The 7685-nt window shown below is 43.5% G+C and overlaps 1 protein-coding gene and 1 long non-coding RNA gene across 2 annotated transcripts in view; one reads left to right on the top strand and one right to left on the bottom strand.

Moving 5' to 3' along the window:
- The first annotated feature begins 524 nt into the window (after positions 1-524).
- PRKCQ (protein kinase C theta) overlaps positions 525-7685 on the top strand; it is an 826629-nt gene continuing 819468 nt past the window's right edge. The window contains exon 1 of the mRNA XM_003201835.4: positions 525-836. The gene's annotated coding sequence lies outside the window, so the exon portion shown is untranslated. The remainder of the gene's footprint in view (positions 837-7685) is intronic.
- On the bottom strand, positions 889-7522 carry LOC104911663. Its single transcript, XR_794110.3, has 3 exons — positions 7306-7522; positions 6545-6620; positions 889-1017 (listed from the first exon to the last, which is right to left on the bottom strand). It is a non-coding gene; the product is annotated as an uncharacterized LOC104911663 (long non-coding RNA).

Below are 7685 nucleotides of genomic sequence, written 5' to 3'. Positions count from 1 at the left end.
GTCATCTAGTCCAACTCCACTGCAATGCAAGGGACACCCACAGCTAGATCAGGTTGCTCAGAGCCCCCATCCAGCCTGACCTTGAGTGTCTGCAGGGATGGGACATCCACCACCTCTCTGGGCAAGCTGTGCCAGTGCCTCACCACCCTTATCGTAAAAAACTTTTTCCTTATATCATATCATAGAATCATAGAATGGCCTGGGTTGAAAGGGACCTCAAAGACATTCTAGTTTCAACCCCCCTTGCTGGGGGGATGGGGCATCCACAACTTCTCTGGGCAATGTGTTCCAATACATCACCACCCTCTACGTATCCAGTCTAAATCTTCCCTCTTTTAGTTTGAAACTATTTCCCCTTGTCCTATCACGACAGATTCTGTTAAAGTCTGTCCCTTTCTTTCTTGTAGCCCCTCTTTAGATACTGAAAGGCCGCTCTCAGGTCTCCCCAGAGCCTTCTCCAGCTGCACAGCTCTCTCAGCCTGTCCTCACAGGGGAGGTGTTCCATCCCTAGGATCATTTTGGTGGCCCTCTTCTGGACGCACACCACCAGGTCCATGTCTCTTCTGTGCAGAGGACTCCACATCTGGACGCAGTACTACATCGGTGTGCAGCCCAGGAGGAGGCAAAGGGGTGGGGAGGCGGGTGGTACCGAGGAGGAGGAGGAAGAGGCAGCGAGGGCAGTTCCGGCAGCGGGGCGGGGGCGGCTGCGGCACAACGGAGGTGATCTGCTCTCAAGCCGTGCCAAGCCGATTCAAACCGATCCGGGCTGAACCAGGCTGCTCCGAGCTGCGCCGATCCGATCCGCACGGAGCCGACAGTCGCTGAGCAGACATCAGGTATGCGAGGCTGGGTGCTCCGGTCCCGGCGGAGACCGCGGTGTCGGAGGGATGCTTGCTGCTCAGCGTGCTGCTTCAGCTCTCAGTTCTCATTCTGTCGCAGGGTTTTAAAGCCGTCTTTTGCAAGTGTTTGTGGTTTCAGAATCACATTTTCCTGCCTTTAAAAAGTGTTGTTTTCTCCCTGGTGACATCGTGTGATATAAAGAAGAGGGGAAAAAGAGAAAAACAATGAAAACTGATTATAACCAGAGTGTTATTCAACACCATGTAAACAAACTGGGGAAAAATAGGGGGGGAAATACTTTCCCCTGCTAGGTTCTTTGATGTATTTAGGTGTTTCGTGGCTACTGTAGTACGTAAGACGGAGAGACAGAAGTTCAGTTTTACAGCTGTTAATATATCTCATTATCTGAGTAAATAATTTTGGATCAAATCTGTAATATTCAACAGACCGACTCTGTGCTAAGTTTTAAAGCAGACTTGAGCAGTAAAGACTAGTGAGCCAACTCCATCCCTCCTCTGCTGCACAGTGTTGTGAGCTCCATTTCCTCCTGAAGGAGGGGGCTCAAAAGCTCAGCCTGGCTGCTTGGCCTTGGTTCTGTTCCCTGCACGGATGCTGAATGATAATGGAGTTAAACTCTTGGGTGTAACCGGATCCTTTTTAATGAAAACTTGTAAATGCGTTGCAGCTAACTTTCCAGCTATACTTTTCCCTAGCCTCCAGTAGTGCAATACTTTCAGGAACAGAAAGCTTTTTAGGGACCCTTTTTAAAATTTTCACCAATGAAATAAGTGGCAAAGACAATGACTCCAGCAGCTGAAAGCCACTTAATTGAATCATGCTAATAGCAGGTTATTTAGTAAGGTTACCAGAGCAGGAAGAGATAAAGTTTCACTGAACTTACTATTAAAAAGAAAAAGAAATGTTGGGGAAGGAAGAAGTAGAACTATGTGCGGTGAATAGAGCAATGTTCTGGCTTTCCTATTTTTAAACAGGCAAATCCTTGAGATCCTGAGGTTGTCCTCTCCTCTCCTCTCCTCTCCTCTCCTCTCCTCTCCTCTCCTCTCCTCTCCTCTCCTCTCCTCTCCTCTCCTCTCCTCTCCTCTCCTCTCCTCTCCTCTCCTCTCCTCTCCTCTCCTTTTCTCTCCTCTCTTCTTTTTCCTTTCTTTTCTAGCAAAGGACTCCACATCCCAGCTGAGCCCATGCAACATTTGGGGGTTTCCAGGAAAGGCATGCTAGGAGCCCAATGGAAGGACCAAAAGAAGCACCTGCACCAAGGAGGTTCCTGTCCCCCCTGGTTGCAGTGGGACAGAACTGCATTCAGCTGGAGGTGTCAGAAGTCCTCCTAAGGCAGCCTGTTGCTGAACACCCAACATCACTTAAATCTGAATCTCAGGCCAGGCTTTGGGTCGTCACTTCTGTTACTTTTTTGGTGTCCAGGCTAATCATGACACTTTGGTATCCACCTGTCCTCACTTTCTCTGAGCTCCTTAAGCCATGCTGCACTCATTGGTTTCCTCCCGTGACTTTTTGGCCAATCCCTAGGGCACATGATGAATGAAGCAAGTCACGTTTCTGAGCTGAAAGTCTGATCACTTTAAGATGATGCCCCAGTTGCGCAGACACAGGCAATGCAAAGCTTAGTAAGACTTTCTCGCCTCTTCTACACCTCCATTGGGATTTTTTCCAAAGCCTTACCAGCAAGGATTTAGATATTCCTCCTCAACCTCCACACTGCATCTCAGCTCTCTCCTTTTGCTCAGACTGTTTTTGTAATCACTCTGACACATTGGACAACATTTTTCTTGTTGTTTTTTTTTTTCCCTTTTTTTTTTGCACAGTAAAGACTGATATGAACAGAGCATTGTTACAAAGCCAGGGCGGAGATAACTCTTTTTTTTCTTTCTGCCACAAGTGTGCTTCCTTTCAAAGAAAGTCACTCAGTTGGCTCTCAGCTTCTCACGGATGCACTGTGCACCTCAGCAGCACCTCAGCAGGGCCTCAAAAGAAAAGCTTAAGGGGAGAGACAAGGAAGGAGAGGTGGAAGAAAGGAGAGCCTCAGCAGCTTAGTTTCCCAGCATGGCAAGTTCTTATTTTTCCTCCTTTGGATGAGGAACCTTTTCCAGGTTAGTCTCTCTATATCTTTCCATTTTGTTGCAAACAAGGTGATGTGGTGAATATAACTTTCAACGGTAACGGGTTTCTTCTCTAATTGTCTGGGTTTAATTACGAAGATTAGCCAGCTCTGTAGCAGCCTGGAAAGGAGATGAAATATTAACTGCCTTCCAGGATTCTGTCAGAATAGCTGCTCTCTCGGGGCTGCTCTCAGCTTCTTGCATGTATGTTCATGGATCTAAGTTTAAAAACTTAGCTGAAAATTCTCATTTTGCTTCCCATTTTATTGACCAAGATTTGCATAAGCAGAATGTTGGTCTTTGTCTAAGCCTTCAAAAAGTGATTATTGAAACAGAAAATGAAGCGAAAGTCCATACAGTGGTGTGAACCATCACTTGATGCTGCCTTCCTAGAGGTGTTCAAGGCCAGGTTGAATGGAGCCCTGGGCAATATGATCTAGTGCCTGATTTAGTGGTTGGCAGTCCTGCATAAGGCAGGGGCTTGGAACTTGATGGCCTTTGAGGTTCCTTCCAACCCAAGCCATTCTATGACTCTATGATTCTATGACTGTTTGAATTTACAATTCTATGAATATCCAAAACCTGCATCTGTAAGACTAGTGAAGACCTCAATTCTGTGATCACAAGCACATACAGCTTAGAGTGGACAAACAGTTCCTTTGCAGAGCTACTCATGTGCCATCTCCAGTTCTCAGATAGAAATGAATCATGTACATGATGCACAACAGAAGGCAGTCATGGGTCTGTATCTATTCTGCCATGTTATTCTCCATACTTCAAGCCTATGCTTGAATCCAAACCAGAGGGACTCCTACTAGTAGGCACGACTGGAAATTACATAATGATTTCTGTATTATTGCTTGTTTGTGTTCATTTTGTTCATTGGATTTATCAGGCCTGGTGGAGGTTTTTAATTTGTTATTACCTTCCAGATTACATCCAGCAGTAGAGATAATTAATTAACTTTGATGATGTGTGGGGAATGAACCCAGGTTGCTTTTCAAATTAAGCACAGCTATTTTAGCAGTGGATAATTTCTCCAGTTTGTAAAGTACCTTACAGCAACACCACTGCTTTGGAACAGCTTGCTGGGGTAGAATTGTATCTTCCCATTTTGAGATATTTTTATTTCCAGCTATATGTAAAACTGTTTTCCTCTGTCTAGTCTTTTGGGAAAGAAATGCTGAATGGAAGAAATGTACAGTGGTAAAATCAGGGCCGGAAGAAAGGAAAATTGTGTAGATTTCATATAGCTGTGCCTTGTCTCTCTCACCCCATCAGCGAGGTGCTGTGTGGTGCGGATGTAGGGTTCACTTATCTCCAAAATGAATATGTTGATATTCATCTGAGCTGCAAAGAGCTCTGAGATTTGCAGATGATAAACTCCATGTAACATTTTCACAGTTTTTGTGAATGGTCGTTTCCATTTCACATTTGACCTGTTTTGGGATGCTTCTCAACCACTGTATCTTTTAATTTGCATGGCTTTAATTAATAAGAAGTGTATTTCCATTTCCTTATCACTGTGAAGCACAAATGTCCTGCTTATCTTCAAAAGATACAACAATATAGTCAGGGCATATGCATAGGAAATAACTAAAAGACAAAAAAAACTGCGAAGACAAAAAAAATGCAATTAATAAATGACTGAGAATGGGGAGCTTCTGCCCCATTCTGCCCAAGGCCAGGGAACTCTTCTATCAGGAGATGTCTCTACTTCTCCAGGAGCAGAGGAGAACTCTTTCTGGAGAAATTATACCTTTCCCTGCATAATTTTTGTGATTCATATTTCATCAGTACTGTCTGCTGGATACCTGAGCTTAGAAAAAGCCCTGCGTCTTATTTGCATTGATAATGAGCTAGAAAACAAGGAAACACAAATGTGTCAGATTTTTTTTGTAGAAAATATATATTTTACGAAAATTATTGCTATACTGAAATCATCTCCTAGAGTAAATAAGGCAGTTACAGTGGTGAAAATTTCAGTTTTCATCCACGGTTGCGAGACCACAAACTGTTAAAGGAAAGAATTTGATTCGACATCAAAGAGAGGTGCCTATGGAGATGATTGGAACATCCTACACTGTGTATTAAAGGCATTCAAATGTGGTAATAACAAGATTTTTGTACTTAGCAGATCGTAACTATCAACAAACATGACAGGAGAAGGGCCCTCTCCATAATTTCTACTGCCCTGACCAGGAGCTGAGGATGAGATAAGTGTACAGATGAATTAAAAAAAGTTATCCTAGTATGTTTACAATGTGTATAGGAAAGAGTTATAGCAGAGGTAACAAAAACGTTACTGATTTGGAAGTAGAAATAGAGAGAAGTTGATGTAAGGAAAAAGGAAGTCTTCCAACTTTGTATTTATGGATAGACCAGGGTTCTTCATGGCATAGTGACAAGCTCCCAGGTAAGATGTTAGCAGACCGGGGTCTAGATTGGAAGCTTCAGTGTTGCAATTTCAGTTGTTTAGGGGTGAATGTGCTTTTGCTTTTGGGACCAGAGGGACATGTGTGCCCATGCATTGCTGGTTCCAACAGTATTAGCTTCATTTCATACACTCAAACTGCCCGGTTTGTATTTAGTAGGTCCTTAATGACCTACAGTGGGCAGCCTTATAGTATATGTGTCAGAGCAGAAAGAAGATAAACCCTTAATCTCAGGAGAGAATGTGGCCAGAAAGGGATAACGAAACTGATGCATTTGCTCTTGTGTAGCAAGACTGGGACCTCAGTTAGGAAAGTGAGAAGAAATGGATCTCACTGCTTACCAGCTCCTCACTGATCTTCTGGGCGAGACGTTGCAGGCTAACATTTTTGTTAAACTTTCTTAACAATAAATGACAGGAAATATGAAACATACTGGATAAAATCTAAAAACACTTCCCAAAATAGTGAGAAAAATCAGATTTTTCCAACACCAAAAGTGAATCCTCATAACACTGAACCACAAATTCACTCTGCATTTGACTCATTGAAGCACACTTATTGAAGATCACTTCAACATGAAAAGTCTGGAATGAGGCATCAGTCTCTGAAATTATATTATGTGGCTTTCATTCACCTTAGGCCAAGAAAAGAAGTGAACTTAAGTTTCTCACCATCAATAACAACTCCAAATTTGCAGTCGCTGTTTATTACAGCTCTTTTTATTTGGCCTTTACCTGTACTTCAGAAGAAGTATATGCCTTCCTGCTAGTAATTTGAGAAAAAGTTCTGTAGATAGATAGGTTTAGAAGAAAATCTTACAGAACAGTGTCTATATTGGCTGAGATAGCTGACTGCAATGACAGGTGAGACTTCAGATTTATAGTCAGTTCCTAATGTTTTATTTCCACTTGACTGCGTCAGGGTAGCTGCTAGCTGCTCACTGAACAGGCTACATGATAGCTTTCCTGTCCAGCACACTGACCAGTCTGAATCTCTTTCTGAACTGTTTGAGTACCACGTGCTTTTTCCCCACTGAACATTTCTGGATGTCATATTCTTCCAAATGGTCGATGTGATACTGCTGTGCTGTAGTGACAGTGTCTAGTACAAGTTCTATCCCAGGAAGATTCATCTTACCTATTGAGCACGTGAAATCAGAGAAAGTAGCTCCCTCTGAATAAGGAAATCATCACAAGGGTAGGCACTGACTCCCCTGGAAGAAGAATGAAAGGAAAATGGAGCAGAGGACATGATTCAATTCCTTATTGAATCCTCCACATTGTCAGGGGGAATTTTTTTTACTGAGTGGTTGTGTGTTGGAACAGGTTGCACAGAGATGTTGTGGATGCCCCATCCCTGGAGGTGTTTAAGGCCAGGTTGGATGGGGCCCTGGGCAATCTGATCTAGTATTTGATCTAAGCTCTGGCAAGCCTGCCTGTGGCAGGGGCACTGGATCCTTGAGGTCCCTTCCAACCCAAGCCATTCTATGATTCTGTGAACACACATACACAGCTCAATCTATAGGGATAGGGCTTCGCATGGAATCCTCTATTTCTCTCCTTGCACAAGGCATGTGAAAGAATCACAGCATTGTAGAGGTCGGAAGGGACCTCCAGAGATCATCAAGTCCAGCCCTCCTGCAAAGCAGGCCCCCTATAGCAGGCTGCACACGTAGGCATCCAGGCAGGTCTTGACTATCTCCAGAGAAGGAGAATCCACAGCCTCCCTGGGCAGTCTGTTCCAATGCCTCACTGCTCTTTCTGAGAATTTTTCCTAATATCCGAGCTGAGATCAAGTAGAAGACTATAGCAAACATAACCGAAACTGTAGCTCTAAGTCAAACTCAAGCACTATTCTGCTATCACATCTAGATAATTCATTCCAGAGAAGATACCCACCCAGGGCAGGAAGTGCAAGCAGGAAGTCTCCCTTATGTCACTGTACCAGATGTTTTCTGGAATAAAATAATAAACATAGCCCATCCCAGTAAGCATAAGGAGTGTTTCATTATTATAAACACACACGTGATTTGAGAAGATGTACTTAAGGCATTCATTTCAGGAGTGCAGGAATCAAGAGCAATATATTCTCAAAGCAAACTGTCTGTACAACTTTTGTTACGTAGTTGTTTTGTGGAGTTATTCTGGTGTTCTGTGGGAGAAGAATCTCTTGAAGAAATGTACCCGTAGCATTGGACTTGTAATAATGTTTTTCTTTGGTTTGGTAGATGTATTGTCAACGGTTTACGGGCTGGTTCGGCCCGGTTCCGTGACTAGAA

This window comes from Meleagris gallopavo, chromosome 1, assembly GCF_000146605.3.
Source record: "Meleagris gallopavo isolate NT-WF06-2002-E0010 breed Aviagen turkey brand Nicholas breeding stock chromosome 1, Turkey_5.1, whole genome shotgun sequence".
NCBI classification, from domain to species: domain Eukaryota; kingdom Metazoa; phylum Chordata; class Aves; order Galliformes; family Phasianidae; genus Meleagris; species Meleagris gallopavo.
This window is presented reverse-complemented; position numbering and strand designations above follow the sequence as displayed.